General features: G+C 37.2%; 1 pseudogene; it reads right to left on the bottom strand.

Moving 5' to 3' along the window:
• Positions 1-18326: 18326 nt before the first annotated feature.
• LOC132287468 (small nucleolar RNA R71) lies at positions 18327-18425 on the bottom strand (annotated as a pseudogene).
• Positions 18426-25906: the final 7481 nt, after the last annotated feature.

Raw genomic sequence — 25906 nt, 5'->3', positions numbered from 1 at the left:
ATAAGGCTGCTTCACACCATTTCCCATGGTTCTACCCATTTGGGCGGGCGCCTGCGGATACTGTTCCTGCACTGGACACTCTTCTTCAACGGGCCATATCTCACGTTTTAACTCCGAATTGGTCCGTTCTTAAGTCTAAACTGACCACGTCGAAATGATCTTTCCAATGGTATCAATTAGAGCTTCATATTCAATTTGTAACTCAAGTTATTCATGTTTTAGTGAAGTAGTGTTAGAATTTGGTTCGAACCGGGATAGGGTTTCCCTTCCTTCGACTTCGGGACTTGATATCTTTGCCATTCGGACTCCGAATTTGGTGATTCTTGAGTCTAAATTCATTAAATTTTCATTGTCTTTCCAATGGTATGCTTAGTAGCAACCATTTCTCTGTGAAATGACTATTTTGCCCCTAGGGGCTTAATTGTTATCTTTTCGATTTCTTGCTTCCGCACTTATCCCTTTGGGTTCCGCGACCTCATGGAAGGTCATCCTATGGTCTTAAAGGTGTGTTGTGCCTTGGAGACCATTGTCTTGTCTATTGGTTCCGCATCTTGGATCCAGTTCGGGTAATCACAGGACACACTGGGTTGAAAAATCCAGGGTCGTAACACAAAAGCTAACCATCCACCTACCTCAAAACCAATGCTAGGTCAACAACAACCTATACCACAACGAGACTATAACTATAATCACCATCAACCTCAACTCGTGCCTTCATGACCAATCCTGTGTCATGCCAAGTATGCAACACAATTATGCATATACAATTCTAATCTAGCATACGTCACAGGTCATGCTCTTTACATTAGAATAAAACAATGTTAAACAAACGGCATACGATATGTAGCACGTAAACACATAAACATGTTATCATAAAGCATATAGACACATAGAGCATGGCAACAAAGCATAATATGCACCCAAAACCCGTCGTCCTAAGGTTTTCAAACCAAGGAGCTCTGATACCACTTGTGATTGCCTAAGTTTTTCAACCCGGTGCGTCAGTGATGAATCGAAAGATGACCCAATAATGGATCTGAAACACGGAAGCAAAAAACAAAATAATGGTCTCTAGAGATACAACATGGCTCTAAGACACCATTATGACCCTCAACAAGGTCACGGAACCCAAAGGAATCAAATGGGGAAGCAACGTTTTAAAAACGGACAAGATTGAACCTAGGGGAAAAATTGTCATTTCTAGCTTAAAAGTAGGTACCACCGAGCACACCATTGGAAAGACAACGAAAAATCAATGAACTTAGACTCAAAAATTGCTTGATTCGGAGTCTGGATGAAGAAGATATGGCATACGGAAGAAGAAGGGGCAAAACGGTCAAAAATAGCAAACCCAAGAGCATCTAACGGGTTAGGAGACCTTCCTAACCGGTTAGGAGGCCAAAAATCTTGCCAAAAACACTGCCCATGCACATGTAACCGGTTACGAAACCCCTCGTAACCGTTTACATGTGAAGAGGGCAATAAAGTGCAACCCAAAAACCTGGTAGCAGGGGTTTTTCTGGGAAAAATGGAAATTTGAGGGCTTAGATGACATTTTCTGGAAAAACTCAAAGAAGAAACCCCCCTCAAAATTGAGTTTTCTACATGACATATAAGAAAAATAAAAAAAAAAACTCACTAAGATGCCCAAAATTAGCTCCCAAGAAAACTGATCCAGAGGGTTCAAAAAGTTGCTAAATTTAAAAACTAAAAGCTGAATTTCGGATGCGATTTCCGATGCCAAGATGGCATTTTATGGAAAAACATGAAGAAGAAACCCCCCCAAAAATCACATTTTCTAAGTGACCTTATGAAGAACGGAATTTATGTCCTAAAGGAAATTTTCAAAATACCCTTAGGTTAGAATATGCAACAAAAGTGAAAAATGAGTCCGTAGGAGGCTCATTTCACCAAAGAAGAAGCTTTGCCCGGAAATGACCATGCACATAAACGTAACTTACCTAGTAAGATGTGCTACAATGGTCCATGGCCCAAAAATATGGCCGATACAAAATATGACCCCCCAACGGCCAAAATGCCAAAAATTTAATTTGGAATGAAAACTTATAATTCAAAACTATGAAATGGTTTTAAAATGCCGTTTGGCCCTTGGCCACACTTCATACATGGTGAATGAATGCTAATGGAAGAATCAAAATGGAATTCCTACACCCAATGCAAACATGGTGAAGCAAAAACTCAATATTTTTCAATACTTTCATAATATTCTATGAAGTCAAAAATTACGTAGGATACAAATTACTTGTCATTGGCCTCCAGCCTCATCTTATACATGTCAAATACATTGAAAAAGTGCACTTGCGTACACTTTACATATACGAATCAATGAATACAAGTTTAAACAAATAGGGCTACAAAGAGGCATCTTATGCTAACACTTGCATAAAATAGAAACTTAGAAATAGTAAGCTATCCAAGGAGCAATGGAATCTTCAAATCCTGAGTCCTGTACCTAAAATATGCCCCAGTATCGTAGGGGTAAGTAACATAAAGCTACTTGTAGGAGATAAGCATGCATCGACCTAGCATTTTACAATTTTATCACCTTATGGTGAAACATGTTAAAGGGGCTCATGCCACGTAACGCCTATGTCAAGATGAAACCCAGGGAGCATCCTAAGCTACCTAGATCATTTCTATCATAATCACATTGTTCAGGCAATTCAAACAACATGGAAACATGTTACACAAGGCAATAAGATATAGATTCTCAAAGTCTTCAACTTGAAATCCAAAATACGAAAACAACAAGTGTGGGTCATGCCACCTAACGTCTATGTTCAAAATGAATCTATAAGGTCATTCCTAAACTACATTTGAACATCAAAACACAAATTATGATATCGATGCAATTTAACCAACAATGGAACTTCCAATACAACGCATGAAGCATGCTTTCACAAAGCTACATCTTAAGCTCAAAATAGGAAATCAAATAAGGAACAACAAGTTACGATATCATCTAGTTATCAACTTGAAATGAAATACGAAATCAAACAAAGTGGATACTCGGATGTCACACCGGATCAGACCGACAACATAGTTACTTTAGGGTTACTAGCCCATGGGTAACCACCCTATGTGCGCACTAGACTATATAGAGGGACAATCCCTCGTACTAAAACCAAGTCCTAGCCGTAGCCAAACAACGACATCCCCAAGTTTCCAAAATCAACAAGTTATGTAACAACGTATATATCAACATGTATATACAAGATATCAACTATCTACCAAGCACAACCAAATTTTGAAACATATACAATACATGCACAAAGGTCACAACTACTATGGCATGAAAAATGTCCAATACAAAGTGTGCAATTTCTTACATAAGGCAACAACATATTTATTAAGGAAAACACATTCCCATGAATATTAATATAATAACTATGTTATCCAATGCTCAAAACATAACCAAGTGAACTTACAACAAGTCCAAGTCCATGATTTAAACATAGAAACAACTTCCAAAACGTAATAAAATCCATGGAGCAAATATATAGAATTTAATTAAGCAAAAATAATCAAATTCTCTAGATTCTAAATTAATTCCAAAAAACCCCAAATTAATATATGTTGAAGGACATGTTATGGTCATCACATATATAACTCCAAACGACCAATTAAGTGATTAAAACACTTAAAACAAAATTAAGTAGAATATGTTAGAGAACATATCTAGATTTTTAAACAATTCCAAATGCTCTCAATTTAAGATATGTTAGAGAACATGCCAAGGCCTATCTAAATATCACATTACAACTTGATTTCATGCTTGTTATAACCATGTGAATTAAACTTTCACCAAAGATAAATATTAAATAAAATTTGTAATTCTTAACCAAATGATCCAAATTTAATAAATGTCAACAACCATACCAAAGCCAAATTTTCTAGCATGTCACAATCTAATTCCAATTTACATATCATCATGGAAATTAAACCTTAAACAAAGAAATTAATTAAATTAATTTCTAGATCTTGAACTAAAGCATGCATACAAGTTGTATAAGCTCATATAATCATCAATACGACATAAATATAATCCTAAGACACCCCTACCTCCATTTGAGATGAAATCTCAAATCCCCACCAAAATAAATCGGCTCCGAATCCGACGAAACTCTTAGGTTTTGTCGGGGACAACACCACGAACATGAATCCCAAGGAAGCCCCATCAAAAACACAACTTGACTTCAAACCCGAGCTCAAGAAACGGCCAAAACAAGATTCCAATAGGTTGGAATCGAAGGTCTCGCCGAGGGGAACAATAAACACAAAGGCATCACCACTTTTTAATGAAGGGAAGAAGTCCAAAAGAGGAGAGAGAAGATGGCAGCCATGGATGGAGCTTGGACTGGCCATGAGAGAGGAGAGAGAGAGAAAATTTTGATTTTTCTTTCTAAGACCTCCTATTTATAGAAAAACTCAAAAAGTGCCCCGAACGGGCCTTGCCAGGTCCGGAAAAGTGGAATTCTCGCAGACGCCCTCAAATGGCAAAACTCCGTGAACAAAAAAGATTCCAAATGAGAAAATATGAACAACGGAAGAATGGCATTTCAAAAACTGAGTTCCGAGTAGAGAGTTATGCCCAAAACAAGTTTGGCGCAAACCGGGGCCAAAAACCCTGAAACTGGAAAACATCTTCCAGGAGGAAATTCTAAGAGTCCACAACTCGACGAAATGTGAAAATGAATCCCATACGAGGATCTAGGTTCAAAACAAGGCATTGACCAATAACTTTCATTAATTGCACAATGACCCCACTAAAAAGTGAAAATTGCGAAACTAGCCAGAATGAAAATATCTTCCAAAAGATATTTTCTTAGATACCCCTGAAATAAAATATCTTCAAAAGATATTTATGAAAAACACCCCAAGAAAAGAAAAGGTTTCCAAAGAACTTTGCATTTATACCCTTTTGGACACCGGGAGCAACTAGAGTACTTTCTCACAAAAGTAAAGATACGTATCTCATAGAAATCATTGGGAATGAAGATACGTGAAGTCAGAAACCAACTCCGAACACAATAAGTGTGGTTACACAAACAGAGTGACAAATGAGGAAAAGACGGAATAGGAAAAAAGACAAAAAAAATGAATAGTTTTGAAAAACGAAAAATGTGGGAATGACTCGGTCCTCAAAGGAAGTTGTCAATCCATAGAAAAGAGTCTCGAAAATCACTCCAGAGCACTCGAGACGACACTAATCGACAAGAACCCAAACTCAGAAGGGAAAAGACAACGAAAAAAATTTATCCGAAAAATCTGGGTCATTACAGTTTTCTTTCCCGTTTTTCAACAAAGCATGACATATTACTTCATATTTATATTTTTATCTATGTCCTTGTTTTATGCTTGGTACCAAGTTTTTGTGCACAGATTATTAGGTCCAAGTTTAGGGGAGAAAAGTTTAGCACTGCGACCAATTGCACTAGAGTTCCTATCTCGCACTCGGTAGTTTCTCTCCTTTTTACACCTCTATAAATGCTTAGTTTCTGTACTTGTTTTCATACATTAAGGACAATGTATCATTTAAGTTTGTGGGTGTTAAGAGTTAACTATTCATTTGCATATTGTCATTGTTAGATGTATTTTTATTATTTACATTATTATTTACATTGAAAAAATAAATAAAATATATAATAAATTTTTTTTTGTATGATTAGGCAAATGCCTTTTGGTGTGATTAGAACGGGAGGGTCTATGTGATTAATACAACTAGTGTGCCTATATAAGATGTCAATGAATGATTGAAAGTTGCTAGCATAATTGTTCAAATGAAAAAGGTCCATTACATGATTTAAATTTCTTATTTTGGAGTTTTTCATCTCTAAGTGACTTCACAATGCACATTGAGCACATCAAAAATTGCATTCCCTTCCTTGTGGTTTACTTAATTGGCTCCCTGAATTAGTAAGTCGGATGAATGAAATAATCCTTGGCATTAAAAAAAAAAAAAAAAAATTGCATTCTTTCAACATGTCAACTGATTAAAAAGGAAGACAAGGAAAAAATGTAAGATGTATGATTAGTTTGACTTCGTAGCCTAGCCATTCTGAATCATTATGCCCTTAGGAGTGCCTTTACACTTAACGCCCTAAGATCATCTGGTTTGGGAGTCATTAGCTCAACGCTTGTTACATGGGGTGATTAGAAAGCTTAAGGAACTTAGACATTGCACATGGTTATGCATAGTATAAAAAAAAATAAAAAATAAAATAAAAAGAAACACAAAATGTGTTCAAATAAATACATGCCTTGGATTACAATTTCAAAAGATATGTTGACCTTAAGGATTTCATCCAAGGACAATCTAGTTGTTTTGATGATAACAAACTCTTAATGGTGTTTAAGGACTAATGTTTACATTGAGTGTTATATAGATTATTCATATTCAAAGAATGACCTCAATGAAGCTATAAAGATCATTCTAAGTATTTCATTATTCAAGATCACATCAATGAAAGAAATGGATACAAAGAAGACTTGAAGTTGCAAGAAGCCAAATGAAAAGTCCATCCAAAGATAGTTTGGACTAAAATGAGGAAGAAAACAACTCAAAGAAAGGATGAAAGCAAGGATAGCTCAAAGCCTAAAGATCATGGACAAAGCCTGAAGAAAGGGGTAAATAGAATGGTGAGTGTTTAGGATTAAATGTCAAAGTATTTATGAATCTCTTTGAAGCTCATCTCTATAGGACCATGCATGTCATTACATCATTCATAAGTTCCTATGACCATTAGCAATAGACTATGCACTTCATTCATATACAATTGACACAAAAAGTCATTGCTAAAAAGTGAGTTAGTTCAAGCTTGTATAAGCTTTGAAAGAACTCATCACTTGTGCTAGAAATGCTAAGACCATGCACATCAATCATAAAATTCATATTGGTCAACAATTAAGGCATGAGAAGCCTTTATTACCATGAGTTGGTAACAAACATTAGGATCCCAGAATGTGCGTCATGAAAAACTGTGTTTTTGGCTAAGTGTGAAAAATGGATTTTTGAAATAATGATTATTTCAAAATAATTTTTCTCGGTAATAACTCTTTATACTTCAACTAGCCTAAACTAATTTTATCAGAATTTTTGACCAAGTCTACATTGGTCTACATAAGGATTCGTTTTTACCAAAACTGTCGGAAATCCAAATTTGTACTAAAACTGAATTTCTACATTTTGATTTAGTTGAATTTTAATTTTTTAGTATTTTTTATTGAATCCAAACAGGGGGTACTTCCTTATTTATATTGTAAACTTAAAGTAAATGGACATATAAATACTACATTTACTTAAATGTTTTTAATGGAAATAAGTTGTGTGCAAATGTCCTGTACTGAAAGTCCTATGCATAAGCTGTCATCTGTCAAAAATGTTAATGCATACGTCGATCGGTTTGATACACACGTCGACCGGTATCTAAGTAGTAGCAAAGCTCAAGAAAAGGCACTTTCACGTCGACTGGATTAAGCATACATCAACCAGTTCATGAAGAATACGTCGACTGGTTTGTAGTAGACGTCGACCGGTTTATGCCATACGTCGACCGGTTTATGCCATACGTTGACTGTTTTATGCCATACGTCAACCGATTTATGTCACATGTCGACCAGTTTAGTCGCAGCTCTGCAGATTTCAAACTGCAACGACTCTTTGCTTCTCGACCCTCGTGCATTCCACTCCCAACAGCTATATTGAGCTTGGAAACTCTATAAATAGAGTGGGGAATGTCTTAATAACCAAGAGACATCATTTGAAGGCCTTCACATTGCATTAAAGAGAGCTTTTGTTCTCAAATCTTCTCTTCATCTCTCTCATTCACTATTATTCTATCTTGAGAGATTTAATTAAGCACTCAAAGGGCTTTGCTCTTGCTTGAATCTTCATAGAGTTTTTGCTCTATTATACACTTGAGAGATTATAAGAGCTTACATTCTTCACTTATATCATCTCTTCTCATTCATTTCATTCATAGAGTTTGAGCTTCATTTATATTCATCAATACTCTAGTTATGAGCTAAAAATTGTACTACTATCTTTGAGAGATCTATTGTACTTCATTGTTCTTGCTACTATCTATTGTAAGGGTTGGTGTGACCCAAAGGAAGACTAAGAGAAAGTTGTTCTCTTAGTAAGGAAAAGAAACAAGGTCTTGCTTCATGTAAAGGTTTGCTCTCCACCCGTAAGGAGAAGCCATATTGGATTGGGAAGTCTCAAGAGGAGTCTTGAGTCGAGGACTTGGAGTTTCTGAACCTCGCTAAAATTGCTGAGTCAATGTTTGTAATTTCTCTTCCCTTATCTCTCTTATAATTATGCTATTTAATTGCTTATTTCATATCTTTATAATTGCACAATTATGTTAAGTACTTTGCTTGAAATTATTTTTCTATATTGCAAAAATTATCCATTGTTTGTCATTGACTCTATTCACCCCCCCTCTAGAGTCAATACTTGGGTAACAAGATAGATTAGGGAAGTGGAAGATATTGAATGAGCCACAAAAGGGTGAAAAGTGCATTTTAAAAAGAAAATAAAATTTCAGTTCACTTCTAAAGACCTTGAGATGAAATTCTATTATAAATGAGATGTTGAAGATCATGTATGTGAACTAGTTTGTTTATGCATGAATGCTGGGAATTGAATATTGTTTTGAGATATCATTGTATGCATACTTGTTGTAGTCTTTATGATAGAGTCTTTCCCCCAAAGTCATATGTTTCAATTTATACTAGAATGAACCTTGTTGCTTAGTGTTTATGGGTATCAATACTGGTAAACCCTCACGAGACTTTACTCATTCTCTAGGGATACTTAGGGGTTTAAAAGGCATGTTGCATATGCTAAATGAAATCATCACTCCCGTGAAAGAGGAAAAATTTGTGTTTCAATTTTTTTTTTCTAAAGGACTAGCAAAATGTAAGTTTGGGGGTCGGATAAGTGTCAAATATTGTATATTTAAGCGCCCTTAATTGCATTAGTTAAGCTCATTATTTGATCTGTGTATATAGATTAACTCCATTTTTATGTTTTTTGTGTTTTTGCAGGTCTAATTGCGAAAAAGGAATAAAAATAAGGTTTTAAGGGTTTTAAGAGCCCAAGTCATATCGGGCCTAAACATCAAATGGTTTCAAGAAGAAATGGCCAAGACAGGCGATGCATGCAACCAGCACTGTAAAAGAAAGAAGAAGCCAAGTAGTGTGCTTAGCGTCCGGATGCCAACTATTTGGACCTCGCGTCCGAATGCAAGAATTGGCATCCAGACGCCAACCATCAGGACCTCTCTTCCAGACGCCATTCTTCACGTTAGGACGCAAGGTTACGGGACCCCATTTTAAATAAGTCCGATTTTGTTCTATCTTAAGTGGAAATTTAAATTTAAACGAGGATTTAACTTTTCAAACTCATGGGAGGATAAAGAGGGGGCAGAGGCTTGAATCAAGGGAGTTAGTTTTGGTTTTTGAAAAGAGATTGTGAGGGGGAGGATTTCCTTAGGGTTCTTAGGTTGAGTTTTGCAACAATGGGGAAAAGAGGGAATTTTTTCTCTTCTTTAATCCTTAAGGTTGCTGCCATATCCATGAGAGGCTAACTTCCTTTCTAGGGAGTTGATGTAACCTAGACCAAGTAAACATGTATTAATTTGTATTTCAATTTGGGGATTCTTATTGTAGATATTCAGTTTCATAAATTAGAAGTGTTTACATAAAATTGATGTATTTTACATTGAATTGATGTATGTGATTATCATCTAAATATATAATTCTATTGATTTGTTTATATTATCTTAGAAATCACATTGACACAATTATACACTTGATTTCCTATAGTGATAAAGGGAAAGAATTTATAGAATGGTTATATTGGCATGTAATTGAGTATTTATATAGATTATGCTTAAGGAAGATGGACCATGCTACACCTTTAGATTAATGTAGTTAGGTAGATGGTCCATACCAACTGAAGATAATTTATGATATTTAATTGATTTCATGTGCTGCAACATACCATTGAAGGATCTCGTTAGGTTATGCCTAGGGAAGATGGTTCATACCACAACCTAGTTTAGATGGATGAACCATGCCCACTAAAGATGGGTTATGCTTAGTCCTGAAGTGTATGATCTTCTTGAAGATGTTGTGGTAGTTTTATACTTCTACACATCATTTTATATATATAATTGTTTATCCCCATGTTGAGTGCAAGTTAACATGTTTATGAGGTTGAGGTGAAGTCAATTCCCTAGCCTTCTCTTGATAAGTTCAATCCATTCTATTCAGATTATTTACTGTTTTATACAATCTAAATTCGTAGGTTAAGTGACAAACCAATCGAACTATTATCTCTTTTATCAATTAGGAAGTAATTTTATAATTCTGTTTGCCATAAAATAGCCATCCTTGTGGTTCGACAACCCCCTACTATAGCATTAATCTCCAATGATGAATGTGTTATTGTTATAAGTGGTATTTTTAAGTGGTACAGATTTGTGTGCATCATCATGTGAGCGTAGGGCTATAATCCTTGTTTTGCAGCATAAAACGTGGGCTATAGAGGCACCGTTTCGTCTCATTCTCTTTTGTTGCGTTGTGACGTAGTTGCGGTAATGTCTAAGGTGTTGGTATCATCTCTTGGGGTTTTATGGTGATCTTGATGTGGTGGCATCACTCAGGGTTTCCTTTCTAGTATCGTGGGACAGTGAGTCAGGATTGCCTTGAGTTCTTCTTTAGGAATGAGCGGTTTGTTTTTGTGAGCCTCAGCGGCGGGATTCTCATGTCTTGTCTTCTTAGAATGATGGTTTAAGGATTGATGATGCGACCCGAGCATGTGCACAAAATAATGCACAACACTTTGAGTTTGGGAATTAATGTCAAGTGGGCATCATACTTTAAATTTATAAACCGCTTAACACCTATATTATATAGTATGAGTGAGAAGGGATTGTCCCAAGAGATTATACATGTTGGAGTTTAATTTTGACTCTAATGTATCAATTGATTACAAATGAGAGATTGGTTGATTAAACTAAGGGGCTATGAAATTAAAATGCAATTAAAACAACTAAATTGAAATAGGGTTTAATTGGTAGGAAGATAGGTCGTGGGATGCATTGGAATCACCACCAAGCTCGTTCACCAAACCACACACTTTCAACTAATTTGGGGAAAACCTTCTTGTGAACAAAATGTGACTACCAATTGCAATATTAAGTATGGACTATCAAATTCAATAATGAATTATCTACCTAACCGACAAATAAACTAAGTGTAGCACAATCCATCAATTCTAAGTATGACCCATCAAACTAGTCGCAATTGTAGCACACATCAATCTAAAGAATCATGGAATTTGCAATAATAAGTAATGGAATATCAAATCAAGTCTAGATTATTTACCTACCTACAAGCATGAATTAAATTGTAGAACAACCCATCAAGCATAAGCATAACCCATCAAATTAATTGACAAACCCATCTAATAAAAACAATGCATAGCTATCACTAGATTTTCAATCAACCACACATAGACATGCAATTAATATAGAAAAACTAGTGTAGAGATCAATTCCCAAATAATCACCCATAAGACAATATGTAATCACATAGAGAATCAATAAAAAGAATTAATCCATAGAAATCAAAGGAGAACCCAAGATTCATTAAATTCACAAGGCTAAAACACTAATCACAACATATTATTCCCCAAAAAGTATGAAAGAGATAAAGGTTTAGATTACAAACTTAGGGCTCATCCAAGCCCCAAGGAGAAATCTCGCCAATCATGGAGAAGGTGGATGTGATCTTGGAACCCTTAAGGGCTAGCCCCAAACATGGCTCCATCTTCTTCCTCTTCTTCTTTGTTGAATTCTAGAGAGACAGTGTGTGTAGATCTTGAGATGTGTTCTTGGTGCCTCCACTCTTCTCTTTTCTTCTAACTCTAATCTCTAATTTTTCTAGAGAGAGCAACTAACTATTACAATGAAATAAAATTCAAGCTAAAGATATTTTACAAAATGGTTCAATTCCCTCTATATGCAAGCCTCTTTGAGTAGGCAACAAGTCCAAAATACTGCATTTGATTGGTGGAAATTCGCAGTTACAAAAGTTGGTAGAGTTCGGGCGCACTCGAGAATTAAACAGCACATTATCAACAATCATTTCGATCGATCGAAGAGAACTTCAATTGATTAAACACTTACTTCGATCAATCGAAGCTGAAGTGTTATGAAAATATCTTCTTGGCCTTATCCGGATTGCTGAGCTGGCACCACCTTGATCTCAATCGATTGTAGCCTTCTTCGATCGATTGGGACTTTCTTCGATCGATCGAAGCTTCACTGGTGCAATTTTCTAACTTCTTTCCAGATTTGCTCCTTAACTCAAAATGTGAGCTAAATAGCTCTTCTTAGCCTGTTTGAACTTTATTGACCTGAAATAGGTAAAAACACAAATAAGTACCAAAACATGAAAGTAAGATAGATGAATGGACTAAAATACCTTAGCTTATGTGCTAAAATGCGTCACATTTGAGCACTCATTTGAGTTCGGTTTTGAGTTCGGATTTGACTTCTGAATTCACGTGCATTACATTACTTGATTTCCATGAAATGCATAGTCTTACTTTTGTAGAAAAGCATGCTACTTGTTTAATTTTTTCCGTAGGGGTATGGATGCATAGTTTCTTTGGAAACAGTAACGTTTTTTATGGTACTTTGTGTAATTATGTTTTTTAATTATTTTTATCTTAGGGACTATTTTGTAAATTATTTTGCAAGATATTTTGGGGAAGGACCATATTGTAATTTTTGGAAAAGTGTGACAATTGTCACATTCTCATTGGACCACTTGTAAGCATGTGGGTGGAAAGACTTTGAAGCTTGTTTTGGTGACAAGTGTTGGGTGTATATTCACCCACTTGTTGGCCTTGGATTGGAACACTTGTTAGCTTGGGATGTTGACAAGTGTAGGCTTATGATTAGGCCTTGTGAGGGTGCATTGGATGGTGACAAATGGACGATGAAAATTCACTCACTTATAGACTTTTGGTTGTAACACTTGTTAGCCTAGATTAATGACAAGTGTAGGCTTGAGATTAAGCCTTGTGGAGAGCCATAGGATTATGACAATTGAAGGGTGTGGATGCGTTTGTGTGTTTGTCTAACATAGCCATTGTTAGTGGAAAAGTTGGAGATTTTTGTTGAATCCTCACTTAACCACCTTGCAAGCAAACAGAACCCTCTTTGCCATTTTTTGATTTTGAACCCCTTGCCTTAGTACTTGATCTTGGGCCTTGAAGATCATATATTCCTCTCTTCTTGATCTAGAACACATTTTCCCAGTTTGTCATTTTGACCTTGTTTACATAGGATTCCAGAGGGGTGAATCTCGAGTAGGCAGTTTGGGGAATCTTGGAACTTGTTTTGTCATTTCTAAAATTCGACCCCCTTGCTTGAGGAATTTGGTGTTCAACAATGAAGATCATAGCTTCCTCTCTTTTTGATCTAGAAGACTGCTTTTCAATTTTGCATTTTGAGTTTGTTTGCCTTGGATTCTAGTGGGATAATCCTCTAGTGAGGTAGGGGTTGTTGTATGTTTTTTTCCTTTATGTTTGGGATTTGATATTGTCACGGCCCAAGTTTTTCAACCCGGTGCGTCAATGATGACCCGAAACTTAACCGGTAACGGATCCAAAATGCGGAAGCAAAAGATGAAACCATAGTCCTTTGAGATATAAATCATCTCTAAGATACCAATGTGACATTCCATGAAGTCACGGAACTCAAGAAAAGCGAATGAGCAAACGAGAGTCAAAACGGACTAAATCCGTCAATTAAGGGAAAAATGGTCAATTCACAAATAAAAAGAGAAAATTGACTCTAAACAAGTCAAACAAGGTGAATAAAATATAATCTAATCATTTCACAATATTCCAAGAGGTTCTAAGAACCTTGGCCAAGAATCCCACAAAATTGCCTATTCCCGGGTTTAAGCAAAAACCAACACTACCTCACTAAAACATGAATTACTCCTACTGTGATTTGAATCTGAGAATGGCATTGGTATCATTGGAAAGATGACTCAAAATACTTGAGTTTAGGCTCAAGAATCACCCCATTTGGACTAGGAATGAAGGAGTTATGACATTTTGAAGTTAGAACTTCAGTATTGAAGCATAACAGAGAGGCAGTATGTATGCAAGCTATTTTGGTCGACTGAAATGGAGATTCAGATGACCAAACTGGACATAAATCTTGCTAAAAACATATTTTTGAGGGGAGGTCATTTCGGTAGACCGAAATAAGCCATCGGTCGACCAAAATGGACCCAAACAGTGAAAAAAGCTACTGGAATGAGTGATTTACTGTACAAAGGAATTTCTAAAGCCATCGGTCGGCCGAACTAACATTTTGGACGACCGAAATGGCTTGAAAAGCTACTGTAGGACCTGTTATGCTCCAAGAATATTGAGGCTTAACCTAAGCCTCAATTCCCATTATGCATTAGTTTAAAAACAATAGTTAAAAGTTGATTTTCAAGGAGATGTGAATATGTGGACACACCAACAACCTTAATATGAATAATTGAATGTGAAACAATGGTCCATAGCCTCATACATGTCAATTATAAGGATTTCATATGCCAAACCTCCAAAATTGGTTAAAATACATTTTTGAAGCAAAATTTAGTACCAAATGGATACGAGTACTAAAGTAAACATGTTTGGCCCTTGGCCTAATTACATACATACTTATAGTGTCAAAAGTAAGCACTTAAGTATCATTACACATCAAGGAAGCTACATTAGCTTCTAAATTACCATACACCCATGGTATACAAAATATGACTTCAAAAGTAAAGCATGTTAAACACTTGCATGTCAATATTCAAAAATGCTTCAAATTGCTCATAAGCTTCTAAGAATGATGAGCATCCAAGAACATGGTCTCTTTACCTATAAAATAACCCAAATTACATACTTCTAGGGTGAGTAATCAAGTTACTCGTAGGAAGAAGCATATGCGTATACCCTAATTCAATATCATTGCAAGATCAATATAGACAAATATAAGAGATCATTCCACTGAACGTCTATGTTCAGGGTGTTTTAAGGGATCATCTTAAGCTAACTTAAAGGATTCTTTGTCAAAAGTAAGCACTTAAGTATCATTACATGATGAGCGCTGAAAAGTGCATATTTAAACCCCTTAAGCTTAGGCATTCTAGTATCTTTATCTATCTTACTTTATCGTTTTAGATTGATTTCGTATTTTTTCCATTTTCAGGTACTTATCCCAAAAATAAGCTAACTCAGCCAAATAAGAGCTTAATTGAAGCAATTCTAGGATTAAACAAAGAAAGGAGCAAAGTGGAGAAAGAAGGAAGCAAATGAAGCCAAAGGTGACAAGCAGCAAAGTTTGATCGATCCAAGTTCAAGGTTCGATCGATCGAACAATGATCGATCTCAGCACTTTAAGATAGATCCAAGCCTTAGCCCAAAAACATAAAGTCTAAAAGTTCGATCGATCCAACACCACCCTTCGATCGATCGAACACTTTTGTCCTTATTTAAATGATTGATCCTATCCACAGCTGTACCACCCACTAACCACTTTTATCCTTTTCCCATAAATATCTCTCCAAAATATCTCGGATTTGTCTTTTCCCAAAAAGCTCCACTAGTTGGATCGATCCAGCCTAAGTTTGATAGATCTCAGCCAGTTCGATCGATCTAAGTCTAAGGTTCGATCGATCGAACTTCCTCCAGTGCAAAAAAGTTAAAATTCCAGCTTGTGCAATCTGTCCTCTATCCAATCATTAGAGAATATTCTCTGCACGACCCCAGCTCATTTTGTGTACCACTTGACCTACCTATAAAAGGAATATGATGCACTTTTTGAGCATATAGACTATTCTAGGGTTTAATCTCTTGAGAAGAAGCTTAGAGGAGGAGGCTAGAGACACCATTGGAGTTCTTCATCAACAAGGAGTAGATTTCAACCATAGAGTTAGCCCTTGAGGGTTGGAGCAACATCACCATGAGTGGCTAGACATCCTCTTAGGGCTAGAGTTAGCCCTAAGCATGCTTTCTATATCTTGATCTTGTGTATTATTGAGGGATTAGTGTTGTAATTGATGTTTTGACACTTTGATATATATAGATCTTGTTTATTCAATGATTTATGTGGTTTACTGCTTCCAATTGATCATTTCATTTTATCCATATGTCTATGTATGCTAGAATAGATGTTCATGTGCTTGTCTCTAGATTTTGTGTTATTGATGCATATCTATGTGTATTAATGCTATAGATTTAGAGATTGTCAAAACATAGTGCTTAAAGGAATGCTTTTGTGATTCTCTTGATGGTTCATACTTATCTCTTGATGGATTGTGCCTCTCCCCTAGTTTATTTTCATACTAGTAGTGTAGATGTAGTGAAGTTGTAGTGTAATGCTAAATGGGAGGACAATCTATGCTGGTTGTTTGATGATCCAAGCTTTTGAATGCAAGTAGCATATGTCTCTATCCTTGTGTTGAATTTGGATTGTGAGCTTAATGAAAAGATTAATGACTTGTTTTGATTTATTGTGCCTTTCACATGTTGTTTAGACAATATATACTTCATTGCTTAGATATATTGTGCCTTTCACATAATGTTTAGACAATACATGCTTAACTAGTCATCCTTACTTGTTGAATCAACCAAACACACACACACCAATATTGCAACACACCATTTGCCCTCATTAATCACTTGTTAATGATATAGAAATGCATTGCTTGGTGGTGATCTCTAAACCCCAAGATCTTTCTCTCTTACTTACACTTAATTGCATTCTTTTACTATCACTTAATTTAATTTAGCTGTTCTTTAATCTACCAACCAACTAATTGTTTGATCACTCGACCTACTAGCCCTAATAACAATTCCACGACATTGCTCGATCCTCAAAATCCCTTGGGACGATCCCTACTCGCCCTAGCTATATTTATAGTGAAAGGTAGTAGTGGCTTCTATAAATGAAAAACTCTTGGCCCTCGCCCTAATGCACACACTCTCAATCTTGACGGTGGTGCAGCAACACCGGTCAGTTTTTGGCACCGTTACCGGGGATTGATTGATTAGATTTGGCAACGTCGGATTTGTGGAATTGATTAGGATTAGTACTCTTTTGATCGTGTCTTTACTTTACTTCTATTTTTCTTTTTGGTTACTTATTGTGTTGTTCTTACTTAACTAGGTGCATTGTTGGAGAGGAAGCAAGCAAAGGAGCCATCGAGCATTCAATTCAAGCAAGCAAAGAAAGTAAAAAGCTAAAAATTCTAAAAATTTGCTAAGCTAAGCTTTAAATTTGGAGTTGAAGTGCTAAAGGACCTTTGTGAGACTTTCTCTACTCAATCCCTTAGTTAAATCGTCGGCCCACGTGGAGGCTTATTTTAAATTGTCTTGCATCATTGTTGTTAAAGCATGGGGGTATGAATTAAGTGTTTGTGGAAGAAGTCTAATTGCATTGTTGTGAAGGCATAATGTTTGTCATTCTTTATGTTTTTTTGTGTTTTGCATTGTGCATGCATGGGCGTCGTTCATTAAGACTAACTCTTGTCCCTCTTGATTTGCATCTTGAATCTATCGTTAGAAATCCTAGGGGAAGAGGAAGTTCAAATAGAGCCAATCTTTCAATGGATAACCATAATGATAATCATGTTGAGGACCTTGATCACATAGACCAACAAGGTATCCTTCATCGCAATGTGCACAATGAGAACATATAAGTACCATTAGGCATGCCTAGGCCATTCATTCACCAACCACTACAACAACAAGGCCAAGTTCCATATGGAATGCCAAGGCCAATGTATGCTCCACAACCTCCCATCAACAATCAAGGAATTCAAAACCAAGGTGTTCATGTTGCACCTCAAGTAGCTAATCCACCTCTTACTTTAAGAGACCATTATGTGCCTAATGAGTATAATGCACCTATATGCATCCAATTGCCTCAATTTAAAGCACATCATTATGAAATTAAGCCACAAACCATTCAAATGCTTCCTAACTATCATGGAATTCCAAGTGAAGAACCTTACAAGCATTTGGATGAGTTTCTTGAAGTATGTTCCACCGTAAAATATAGGGACATGCTGGAAGAGGTTTTAAGACTCAAACTTTTTCCATTCACCTTAAAAGACAAGGCAAAGTATTGGTTTAACAATCTTAGGCCTTTTTCAATCACTTCTTGTGCAAAAATGCAACAAGAGTTCTTGAAGAAGTACTATCCGGTTTCTAAGACCAATGCCATGAGGACCTCAATTCGAGAATTTTCACATGGGGATGGAGAAATGTTTCATGAGGCATGGGAACGCTTCAATGAATTGCTTAGGAAGTGTCCACATCATGACATGTTCAAATGGCAATTAGTTCAATTCTTCTTTGAGAGCTTATCGGACAACTATAAGGGTACGGTTGATGCTTCTATGGGTGGCTCATACATTGATAAGCATGAGAATGACGTGTGGCGTCTCTATGAGAGCATGAGTGAAAATTCTTTGCATAGAACACTATCATCCAAGAATGGTAGAAATTCACAAGGTAGGAAAAGTGTTGGCTTACATTAAGTTGACCATTCAAATGAAATAGCCGCCGAAATGAAGTCTTTATCTTAAAGGTTTGATCAATTTTTTATTAACCAAAACTCAGCGAACCAAGTATCTTCCTTCCCTAACCATTCTCATCGTACATCAAATGAAACATGTATGACTTGTTCTAGTGTTCTTCATTCTACTTCTCATTGTCCTCAAGGACAAGTGCAAAGTGAACCTAATGAACAAGTCAATGTGGCTTTTGTGAACCAAGGGAACAATCCTTATGGTACTCATTATAATCCAAGTTGGTGGAATCATCCGAATTTCTCTTGGAAAAACCAAGGAGAGGGCTCAAACCCTTCCCAAGGCAGTTTTCAAGGGAAGTACATTCCACCTCCATTTCAAAACCAAGGATCCCAAGGTTATAGACCCTATCAATCACAAGGGAATCAATTTGTTAATTCTTATTTTCCCAACTAATCTTATTCCCAAGGTAATACTGGAAGTCTCGCCTTTGAAGAGAAGGTGTTGAATGCTTTGGGCACTTTAGAGGCTAACACTCAATTACTTCATTCTCACTCTCAATCTATTGCGAAGCTAAAAACCCAAGTAGGGCAAATAGCAAGCACTCTCAATGCAAGAAAGAAGGGAAAGATGCCTATAAATTCCCCACTTAAGCAACAATGTATTGTGGAAACCCATTCCTCATCGGAAGGCCACACCATCGAACATGTTAATGCGGTGACTACCTTGTGGAGTGGTAGGATTATGGACAATCAAGTTGAAATGTCCAATAAAGATAATGAACCGGTACAAACTCAGATTGTCACCCGTCCCGTTTCACATCCCATTCCTCCTTCATTGCATGTACATGATCTTGTGAATGAGAAAGTCTTGAAAACTGTATTTGAAAAAGAAGTTTTGAAAAATGATATTGAAAAAGTTTTGTTGAAAAATGATTTGAAACAAAGAGATTTAAAAACTTCTTATGTTGAAGAGAGTTCAAAAGAAAATTTTGAAAAAGTGTTTGAACCAAAGGTTCCATTCCCGGATGCCTTAAAAGGATCCATTTCAAAAGACAAGCAAAAGGCAAAAACCAATGAAATCATGGAAATGTTTAGGCAAGTGAAAGTTAATCTTCCACTATTGGATGCAATCAAGCAAATTCCGGCTTATGCCAAATTCTTGAAAGATTTGTGCACCCAAAAGCGGAAGAACAAGAGCCAAGCACCAAGAAAAGTGGTTTTGACCGAGCAAGTAAGCTCAATTTTGCAACATAACACTCTTCCAAAGTTTAAGGACCCCGATTCACCCACTACATCATGCATTATTGGTGATCATATCATTAATCGAGCGCTTCTTGATTTAGGAGCAAGTGTTAACCTTCTTTCATACTCAGTTTATATCAAATTGGGCCTAGGTGAATTGAAACCGACGTCGGTAGTTTTGCAACTTGCCGACCAATCCATTAAGAAGCCTAGGGGTATAATTGAGGATGTTTTGATAAAGATTGACAAATTCTTCTTCCCGGTTGATTTCATTGTCATAGACACGGAACTGGTTTCCAATCCTAAGAGCTAAATTCCCGTTATCCTTGGCCGTCCTTTCTTGGCAACCGCTAATGCCAACATCAATTGTAGGACGGGTATAATGAAGATCTCATTTGGCCACATGAAGGTGAAGTTGAATATCTTTAATCCCACACCTAATTCATTTGACAAATATGAAGGAGAAGTTAATGTTGTAGATAAATGTCATGATCTTCAATGTCAAGGAAATGAGCTTTTATGTAAAATAAAAACTTCCAACGGATCATCTTCAACCTTGCATTCTAAAAATCTTGTTTTAAACTCTTGCTTTGAAAGGGCATGGAAGCCCAAAGGTTGTGATTGCATAGACAAGGGACCAAAGGTTTATTTTAAGCTTAATCTAACAAGTTCTTCAAAGAACCATTTGTTGGGTGGAGTTCAAAGCATCTATCACCCCAACAAGGAGGGGATGCATCATAAGATATTTGACCCGGGCTAAAAGAGCCCAATGGTCTTGCTAGAGACGTTAAAGACTAGCAAAAGCATTCGTAGGGTGTCAAAACCCTACTCCTACCCCATTTCTATCTTTCATTTCATTTCATTTCTTGCGAAGTCTAGATACTTGTTTTTGGTTCATATGCATTTCAAGGAACTTTGGTGAGGATTGCACGAGCTTTCATGTCATTATTGAGCATTCTTCATAATTCGATCGATCTCAAACTTGAGTTCGATCGATAGAACTCCATTCTGCATCCAACACTGAAAAAAATTTTCAACCTGCAGAAACTTGCATCCAAATCATCTCTCTGTCCCATCGTTCAAACTAACTCTTAGATCGATCAAGAGACCTTCGATCGATCCAACTTCCAAGTTCGATCGATCTCATGATTCAACACTTAGAAAAAATTTGGGCCTGCATCAACCTGCATATTTCAGCTCTCTGTCTAATTGATCGAAACATTCCAAGATCGATTAAGAAGTTCTTCAATCGATCCAACTTCTAAGTTCGATCAATCTCAAGTTCTAACACTTACCCAATTTTCTGAGCCAAAAACCTGTATATTTTTGCTCTCTGTCTGATCGATCGAACTCTTGTTTTAGATCGATCTCAGTCTTCATTTTATTATTTTGACTTTTCAAATTTTCAAAAATCCAAAAATATTTTCACTTTTATTTTATTTTCATTCTATTTTATTTTATTTTTATTTTCATTTTATTTTATTTTATTTTTCAAAAAAAAAAGATTTCAAAAACTCAAAAATATTCTATTTTAATTAATTTTTAATTATTAGTGTTTATTCAATTTAATTTACCTTAAAAAAAAAAAAAAAAAAAAAAAAAAAAAAAAAAACCCAAAAATATTTTATTTTATTTTCCAATTTTTAATTTTAATCCCAATTTTTAATTTTCATTTTGCAATTTTAAAAAATTTCAAAAATCCAAAAATACTTTGAAAAGAGTTCATCAAAGTTCGATCGATCACAGTTGAGTTCGATCGATCGAACTCTGTCGGGAATGTTTTTAAAAATAGAATCGAGGGTTCTCAAGATCGATCATTTAGATTGATCTCACCCTCTCTCAAACCCTAGCCCCTCTCGTCGCCGTCACTGTGCATCATCATCTTCCCCTTCTCCGGCAAGCCCTCCGATGTCATCAAGCTTCCCGAATCACTCTCTCTCATCTCGGTTTCATCTCTCCCTCTTCATCTCCAATTTTCTCTTCGGTTAAGGTAAGAACCAAGATTTACTTTGCATCTTGATTTGATTTAATGCATACCTGTTCTATACATTTGATTTAGGATGCTTAGATGATCAAATCCACCATTTTTGAAGCTTTGAAGCACTGTATTTCCATATATATATGTGTGTGTTGCTTCGTGTATATACTTTGCATATTTTCGGATTTTGATCTCATATTGGGAGTTTGGGCCTCGTTCAGTGATGGGGATTTGTTGATTTGATGTGTTGTTGGGTCCACGAACACGTTCGTGTGGGCCCCATGCTTCCAAAGTCACAGATCTGTGACCTTTGAGTTTTCAACGTCGCACAGGTCGATCGATCGAACTAGTATATCCGATCGATCTTGAGAGATCGATCGAACTCATGTCTTCGATCTATCAAAGTAGTGAGATCGATCTCACTTACTTTCAATCAATCCAACTTTTGTGATCGATTTCACTTCTTTTGTATGATCGATTGAACTTCACAAATCTCACACACAAACTTCATTCATCATATCTTATGTTCATGCTATCATATCTATGCCCAATGCCTGTGATATTCCACATTGGATGCATTTTATACTTACATTGTTTAGCATGTTTCATATTCTACCACTTGCATAGATTCATGTCATATTTGTTTTGTCTATTTTACTTGACATACATGATTCTATTTCGTGCTTTAAAATTTCTTATTCTGGCACTAACTCCCATTGCAAGTTTTTCTTTTTCTTTTTGCAAGCCATGGTCTAGAGGAAGACCATTGCCAGCAAGCAACACAGGCCCACCCGACATACTAGGCCACGGATAGAGGAGCCAGCAGAGCCCTCTTATGCACAGCGGGAGCCAGCACAGGCTACCCCACCTCAGTCACCATCTCATGAGACTGAGGATAACTATATACTATCCACCTCTGCGGCTCATCCTGTTTTCACTCCATCACCATCTCCACCGCAAACTGGAGCTGAGCATTCACATATACCACCTTAGCCAGCTCAACCTGCTCAGCTAGCTCATCTGGGGCGTGATAGGCCCACGCCTCGATATGCACGCATGACGCTCGACCATGAGTCAGAGTTTGACACGGCCTTCTTCTCTCAATCGGTGCTGACCCGATCCGCCTACCATGATATTATTCAGAGGGGCCTAGCCGCTATTCTTGCCCCCGTCACAGAGCCGGTCTACCCACGGCTGGTTCGGTTATTCTACCAGAACCTCCGACCATCGCCTCGTACCACAACCGAGATGGTCACTTCTATCGATGGCCATCCGATCACCATTACAGTGAACTCTTTAGCCCACTCTTGCTGCTGTCCACACAGATATCCCCCGGAGCTTTAGGACACATATCCAAGGCTATTCAGGCCTTCCTATGCCGACATGGCAGTTTTCCTTACAGGTCACCATTCCAGTAGCGAGACCTTCGCCACCCGGACATTCCTTCCCGACGACCTATGGTTCACTGATTCCATTCTCTATCGGAATATATACATGGCGGGGCACAAGATTCAGAGGAGGGGTGATTATCTGATAGCCCTTTACTCTTTCTACACTGGGCACTGGGTGTCCATTCCCGCGCTCATCTGGAGTGTGATGAGGAAGTTGTATGATGAGTACATCAGTAAGGAGATGCCCGGACGGGCTAAGTCTCTTCCTTTCAGCCACCTCATCACCCAGATCCTCATCGATCAGCGCTACCCCATCCATCCTCGGGAGCACCCTGAGAGAGGTTCCTGTCACTTCCTCAGGAAGGAATGGAACAAGAGCTACCACTCCATTATTACCAGGCTGCAGGACCACGCGGTACTAGCTGCAGCAGAGTTAAAGCTAGAGGAGGCATAGGCACAGGCCCAGGCAGAGGAATCGGCACCGACAGAGGCAGCAGCAGCACATCCCGCAACGGACAACGCACCAGTCGATCTAGCTGTTGAGCATTTAGACATAGACTTAGAGCGCCCTGCAGACAACGCAGAGCAGGACTCTCCAGCCAGGTCGCCCATTCATGAGCAGGAGCAGACTCAGGAGCTTTCTCTTGATTCATCTATGCCTGAGGCTCCAGATATGACCCCCGGCTTTGGAGTACGTCTACAGATGTTTGAGATTGCTGTTGTTGCCATCCGAGCCGATCTCACAGCCCACAGAGCTGATTTTGCTGCCTTCCATATGAATGTTTCGACCATGTTCAAAGATCTATCCAGAGACATCCGCGGAGCCAGACCTACCCGTCCTACCTCATCCTCCTGAGCTCCCAATCCTTTCATCTCATGATCCCTCTCTCCTTTTGACACTATACTATTGTCACTATACATTATTATTTTTACAACCGGTCTGTCGGCTTTGATATTTTTGTTATACCTGCACTTTATCTGTTTTATATATATCTATTTTTGCTATGGATGTCATATGATTGTATTCTCATATCTGTATATTTGACTCCATCAAGTGCATCACACTGACTTCAATGAGAGAGTGCTACCCAATTTTCAGGACCACCCTTACACCTCTCTCATTTCTTTATCTGTTTATCCCATTTACACTTGCATGTCCACTCTGCACTGATTATCCCATTTTGTTATCTGATAAGTTTATCCAAATGCCAATTTTCAGGACCACAGTTCATCCCAAGTTTGGGGGGGCAATGCCACCCACTTCGGATACTTCAGTCCCGATCATTCTTGCTTAGTTGCACTGGTATACTCTTTCCTTTGTTCTCTTTGCACATTGAGGACATTGTGCCATTTAAGTTTGGGGGGACTGGTACTTTACAGTTTTAGTTTTAAATTCAAATTTTGAGCATGACTTGTGTATTTGAGGGATATTTCTATGATTAGTCCATATCTAGCTATGATTTTGATCTTTTGAGGACTATATTGCTTAAAATTTAAAAATTGCTTGACTTGAGAGTCCAATACTCCTTGTATTCCTTATGAATTCCATTTAGGAGTAAATTTTTCGAAAAATTGATATCATGCTTGCACTTGTGGTCCACATCATCTTAATTTTGTGATTGTTTCAAGATTCATTCTAGGATTCTACAGTAGTACAGGCGCACACTAGCATTCATTTGTGGGGTACATACTTTGTTGATTATTGAATTGGTTATATCCCAATTGGGTTAGTAGTGCATTGAAAGCTTTCATTCTTGATAAATGTAGATAACAACCCCTTTTCACTAAGTAGCCGAGATTCTAGCCTCATCAAGCATTGAACTTCTTGTACCGAAAGGTGGAGGGCCCAAACTTTAGGATAATAATTGAATTCAAAAAAAAAAAAAAAAAAAAAAAAAAAAAAAAAAAAAAGCAATAAAAAGTGAGGACTTCTCCCAAAAGGTGAGAAGTGGGAAATGATTAGATGGTTGTTGTCTTGATTTATAACCTAGTTGATTTGAGCTTGTAAGTCCGTAGGGGTATTTGAATGCCTAATGCCCTAAAGCCGTCTGGTTTGGGAGTCATTAACCTAACGCTCAACCTCATGAATCGCTAGAAAGCTTAATAGATCAACACATTGCACCATACTTCCATCTTTGATACTAAAAAAAAAAAAAAAAAAAAAAAAAAAGTCGAGTGAAAAGAATAAGCGCACCTAGAACAATAAAGCTTTAATAAAAGGTCCACTTTTTGTCTTGATGATCGGCACTAGATTTGTGTGCTAGTTTAAGGGTAAGGATGTGATTAATTCTTTAGTTGGCTAAGATAGCAACACATTTGATGCCGGTCCACTCAAAAGGATTCTAGAGTTGTTTTGATTTGCATGATCATTTTCTTAATGTGTGGAGGACCATACTTGTTTGGTTGATATTGAGATTTTGGGAGATTGCTTAGAAAGGGTTGAAAAATTACATAATTGAGGTAGTTTTCTCCCAATACTTGTTTGCAATATTGGTGCCTCTTTTGAAAGAATGAGCTTAATGTTTGTGGGTACCATTTCTGAAAACCCTCACAAGACTTCACTCGTCCACTAGGGGTAACCTAGGGGTTTAAAAGGCTTGTTGCATACGCTAAGTGCAATCGTGTTCCCTACAAAAGTGGCATTATCCATTTATTGTTTTCTA

The sequence above is a fragment of the Cornus florida genome, unplaced genomic scaffold (assembly GCF_030987335.1).
Source record: "Cornus florida cultivar Cherokee Brave unplaced genomic scaffold, ASM3098733v1 CherokeeBrave_3.0.0_Hap2_Chr11, whole genome shotgun sequence".
Taxonomy (NCBI): domain Eukaryota; kingdom Viridiplantae; phylum Streptophyta; class Magnoliopsida; order Cornales; family Cornaceae; genus Cornus; species Cornus florida.
This window is presented reverse-complemented; position numbering and strand designations above follow the sequence as displayed.